Source organism: Lissotriton vulgaris, chromosome 3_1, assembly GCF_964263255.1.
Source record: "Lissotriton vulgaris chromosome 3_1, aLisVul1.2, whole genome shotgun sequence".
Classification (NCBI taxonomy): Eukaryota; Metazoa; Chordata; class Amphibia; order Caudata; family Salamandridae; genus Lissotriton; species Lissotriton vulgaris.
Window position 1 is genome coordinate 1,418,789,810 of NC_141689.1, and position 6,000 is coordinate 1,418,795,809.

Sequence of the window (6,000 nt, forward strand, 5' to 3'; positions counted from 1 at the left end):
AGGATTTCTTCGATTCTTTGAGGTCGTCGGTGAATCATGTGGCTTTTCTGTTGCCGGGCTTGTCTGGAGGGTTCTTCAGTGGTGCAAGGGTGTCGGCCCAGTTGATGATGATCCACTGTGTGAGGTTGCGGGCTGCGTCGTTGGTGTCCGCGGTGTTGATTGGTGGGTTCTGGCTCAGTGATGTGGTTAGCTGGTCTGTGGTGACTTTGGTCCAGCATCTGCGAGGGATCTGTTGCGGGTGGTGGTGGGATGTGGTCTTCTTGTAGAAGAAATGGATGCAGCTGTGGTCTATCCATTGTAGTCTGGTAGAGTGGCTGACGGTAACGTGGTCGCTGGCCAAGAAGATTGCTGGCGTAGTGGGTGGGGGTGTTCACCAGCTGCTTGAGTCAAAGATTGGCGAGGTTGTCTAGTAGGGTGATGGTGTTGTTGTCATTGTTGTTCTCCAGGTGGAAGTTCTGGTCTCCTAGGAGGATGTAGTCTGATGAGGCGAGGGCATGCGGGCTGATGAGGTCAGCGATGGCTTCACTGAATTGTGTGCGTGGGCTTGGGGGTCTGTATATGAGGGTTCCTCTGAGGGGGGTCTTGGGGTCGGTGCGGATCTGGAAGTGTAGGTGTTCGGCAGTGGTGAGGGTATCTTCAGAGTTGGTTGAGATGCTGATGGTGCGCCTGTGGATGATGGCGATTCCTCCTCCGGTTTGGTTGACGCGGACCTTTCGGATGATCTTGTAGCCGTCCGGGATGGCTATGGCGATGTCGGGGGCTGAGGAGGCGTTCATCCAGGTTTCCGTGAGGAAGGCGGCGTCTGGCGCTGTTGTGTCGAGGAGGTCCCAGAGTTCGACGGCGTGCTTGTGGATGGAGCGGGTGTTGAGTAGGATGCACTTGGGGTGGTTGCTGTTGCCTGGGCTGGATGGGGTGCAGTTTCGGGCACAGGTGAATTTGCAGCTTAGGCAGGAGAAGGGTCCGTGGGTGCGCTTCGGGGTGGCTCGGTATCAGGTAGGTGGTCGTCCGGTGTTGATTGAATTGAGGGCGGCGGTGTTGTATCTCAGTCAGGTTTACTGGCTACGGTGGGGGCCAGGGGTTCTGGCGCTGGACGCGGTCCAGGTGCGGACGGGCACAGACGGGCTTGCCTTTGGCGCGCCTTCGGCCCGCCAGCGGCGCGCCCGCTGCGCGGTCTCCATATGAGGGGCTGTGAGAGGGAGGAGCAGCTGGGAGGTGGGAGTGGGGCGGCGAATGGGACCCCAGGGGGGCGGGGTCGCAAGGGACTCAGCGGCTGGAAAGCGTGAGGGGCGGGAGCGGGATGGTGACAGAAGGCAAAAGGGGGCAGGGGGGATAGGGCACCAAGTGAAGAAGAGCGGCAGCAACAGTAAACAATATGTGGCAACAAAAAAACAAAGGTCGTAAGCACAGTTTAAGGAACAGAAGGAGAAAAAAATACAAGAAACAATCACAGGCAAAGCAAGACAGACCGCGGAGCTGGAGAGGCGGTCAGGACACAGTGGGCAGCGGCAGTGGGACAGCGGCACAGGAGGACCGTGTGGCGGCTGAGGGTGGGGCGACCTACCTGGGGACAGGGCATCTGCACTTCCACTGGAGTACTAACCATTCATGAAGCAGGTGCAGTGACACCAGGACGCAGTGGCTTCAGGGACCAATTGACCACAAGTTAATACTTCATTTTGAATTTTAAAAGCACTCAAGAAGCCTATTTCCTTCCTCGCACCAGGGACATCACACACTGTCTTCCCCACTGCTTACTTCTATACATTTTGTATGTGGCTCCATTTTTAACAACAAATCATCCTCTTTCATGTATGTCCTATAAATACACTACAAGCAGCTGTCGCCCTTCTTTGCTGCACCCCTTCCCCAACACATCCTCTCCTATTTGTAGCCAGCGCAGCTACACATCCTGGCCTATATCTTCCTTTTGTGCAGCAAGTGCAGTAACACCGTGCCCCAGACGTATCCATTAACCACATACTTTCTTCATTTCACCCATCTACATATTCTCTTCCATCCCAAGAGTTTGCTCCTCATTTCCAAGGGCGTAGCCTCTCTTGATGCAGCAAGTGCAGTGGTGTCCCAGCACTTTTTCTCACACATGTGCTTTTCATCTCAAACAATGCTTGTGCTCTTTTTCACCCCTGTTGCTTGAAAACAACCACAACAGTTGGCCATTTGGAAGACCCCCCTCCCCCCCCACATCTTCCTGTTCCACTTCAAACCTTCTCAACCTCCCTTCATGTTCTTTTGCCCATTTTCTGCCACCACATTCAATAACATTTTAACAACATGGATATGCTGCAATTGCACTCCATCCTTCATGCCCTTCCATTTAATTGAAGAATACAAACTTTGCTCTTTCTCACACAGTGTCTGCTCACTTCATACATAACCAACTACTGAGATATGTTGTTCTTTCATGTCCCTACCCCACACAACTACACCTACTGGGCTGTAAGTTTATCATCATGTGCAGCAGGGGCCGTACCACCGTATCCCAAAAATACCATACTTTACAAACAAACATTAGCAAAGCCAACAGCTCAGCGCTCACATTATAGGGCTGAGACCTATTGGCTTTGTCGATGCTTGTTCTGAATCTTCTCTTTGGCTATATCGGATCCTCATCCTTTACACTAATTCTTGTGGAGAAAGTGCTAAGACCTGTATGTTAAAACAGTGCACTCCCAGCCACCATTTTGTGTTCACAAGCCATTTAAACCAGCCCCCCCCCCCCCCCCCAGCAACAGAGATTTTTCTACATCAGAGGGTGCTTCTGTTTAAACTGTGTTTTACTAGGGTCTGTGCAGTTCGTTGGTTAGCCAGCAGGGGGAGTAACGTTTTATTCAAACAGTATTGTTAGATTTCAAGTTAGTGAGGCCCTTACCTGATGAAGTCCAAAGTGTGGATTGAGCCTAACTGTCTCATAGGAGATTCTGAACAGGAGAAGCAGCTGCCCAACCCCCACCCCCTGGCCAGCAGACCATTGGCTATTCAGCTACCAGGCAAGTCTGAGCCCTCCTCTCACACCTGCCCAGGCCCCTAAAGACCTTGCTGGGTGCACCCCAAATCATTCTCCTCCATCTTGTGAATTGCAGCCTACATGTGCCCCAGATTGCAGTGAGCAGAGTCCAGGAAGTGGTAAGGAGACAGACTAGTGCTGTCTCTTACCAAGACAAAAAGTTGTTTAAAAAACGATTTTCACTTTGTGTTTACTGTCTATGCCTGTGGTTGTTACAGTTAAATGTTTTAGTTTTAGCCTGCCTGTAATTGCATATTTTATCACCTGTGTTGTGTTTTAAATTTGTGGTTTTCCCTGGCCATGATTGCCTCCATTTAGTGTGTTGAATTGTGGGATATGCAGTCCAACCTCTGTAGTTTGTCCCTCTCATTCCTTGGTGACAATTCTGTTTTCCCTCCAAATTTCTCCTTTGCTCTGCTCTAAGACCTGTATGTTAAAACAGTGCACTCCCAGCCACCATTTTGTGTTCACAAGCCAGTGAAACCAGCCCCCCTGCCCCCCACCTTCCCCAGCAACAGGGATTTTTCTACATCAGAGGGTGCTTCTGTGAGCTCTTTAAACTGTGTTTTACTAGGGCCTGTGCTCTTCATTTTTTGGCCAGCAGGGGGAGTAAAGTTTTATTCAAACAGTATTGTTAGATTTCAAGTTAGTGAGGCCCTTACCTGCTGAAGTCCAAAGTGTGGATTGAGCCTGTCTGTCTCCTAGGAGATTCTGAACAGGAGAAGCAGCTTCCAGCTCCCTGGCCAGCAAACCTTGTCTGAGGTCGCTGGGACCTTATATGGTCTGCTAGTGGTTCATACATGTCTGCACTGATTGGTGGTTGTATCTGGTGTTTCTATTGGATTAGGGTTAATGTCCTTATTGGTTGGGTATTTGAGGGTTCTGATTGGTTTCTGGGTCTGTGATTCAATCATTATAGGGTTGGGGCTAGGGCTAGGGTTAGGATTTCTTTTGGAGGCAGGGACTAGGGCTTCCTATGTTATTGGTTGTTGGGAGTAGGGTGGGACTAGGGCTAGGGTTAGACCTTTAATTGGAAGTAGCGATTAGGGCTTCTGGTGTGATTGGTTGCTGGACTAGGTGTGGGACTTAGAGTAGGGTTAGGCTTTCTATTGGAAGTAGGGACTAGGGCTACTTGTGCCATTGGTTGAATGGACTTCTTTTGGGACTACTGGTCGGGCTAGGGTCTTTATTGGACATACAGATCAGGGTTTTTGAACTGATTGGGTGCTTGGACTAGGGCTAAGATTGTCTGTAATGTCCTGGTCTCCTATTGGTTCTAGATTTTAGGGCTAGTGTTGTGATTGGATAGTGTTAGGGCTAGGGTTCCCATTCGCTCAAGGGGTCACCTGATTACTAGGGCTATAAAAAAGGCCAAGCTTAGGGCGTCTCAGCCCGGGCGTCAAGGCTAAGGGCAGAGAGGACAAGGACAGTTGCCTGTTTGAGCCTGTTAAGGGCAGAGAGGACAAGGGCAGTTGCCTTTTTGAGCCTGTTAAGGGCAGAGAGGACAAGGGCAGTTGCCTGTTTGAGCCTGTTCGAGACTGGTCGGGACTAGGTCCAGAAATGCTGCCCTTTTTCTCATTTAGCAATACCCAGCCCACACCATCCACATCCACAAACAGAGCAACACACTCACACCAAATGTACACAACGCACAACACTATGCACAGATTAATGTACCAGCCTACACTACAAACCCAACCAAACCACATCTACACACCGTACTATCACAACTACCACACATATCCACCATCACCTACAAACAGTACACAACTCTATCTTAAACCACTAACCAATACACTAATCACTAACACAACGCCAATCAACACCATACATAACTACATCCCATACAGACACACTCTCCCTGCTGTAATTACACATAACAGACCACATTTTATCACTTAGAAAGGTATACTCATCCTTCCATCAGTTGTCCAACAAACACCCTCCTCCCCCTTCTACCATAATAACACTAACACACAACACACACACTGCACACCATCACACTTTGTAACTCTTGCAACAAACCAGTCTAAGATAAACACTCTCCCCTCTACTTCATTCCCTCCTACACACAACATACACTCTACTCATAAACACATCACCACCCCCTCTATGTCACATCCTCCTCTCACAAACAAAACTACACAACCAAATCCATTGCATGAAACATATACATCAGCACCCTTTTTCACTACTACTCAAAAGCAAAACATATCACACACACCAGCACAACAAGATCCTTCAAAGCGTATCACCTCATAATACTTACCATCACAAAATACAAACATATACCCACCTTTCAAACCACACAAAGGAACAAACTCCAATGCCAAGCTTTCACTCTTCCACCACACCTAACACAGATACAGCAATACAGCACCTTTCTTCTAACCGCCTCTCATCCATTGGACAATTTAGAACATTACTTCATGACCCACATGCTGCACCACCTCCCCTGACTCATACACCTTACCCCTTAAACACACACAAAAAATATAAGCAAGATGCCACACATCCCAACTTTGCTTCCCCATGTCTACTTCACAACTATGTTACACCACAAAAGCAACACAGCACTCCAACTCACTCTCAAACACCATCTCCAACACATACACATGAAGACCCATCAAAATGCCTTCTTAGCATGCTGGATGAGGAACATGATACAGAACAGCTACACGATTGCTTTCCTAATACAGCTAATACCAGCACTAAAAACACACCTGCAACAAACCCACACAATACTGATCACTCTTCCACCAAACAAAGTCCCACTATCACCCAAGGCTACTCACTAAACTGTGTACTAATAAATGCTCGATCCCTCTCTAAAAACAAGCATCACATCTACGACCTTCTCACCGATGCAAAACCAGACATACTATTCATAACCGAATCATGGTTGGTAGAAGATATGGCTACAGTCCTGCATGAAGCCATTCCTCTAGGCTATCAAATAATCACCCAAAATCACA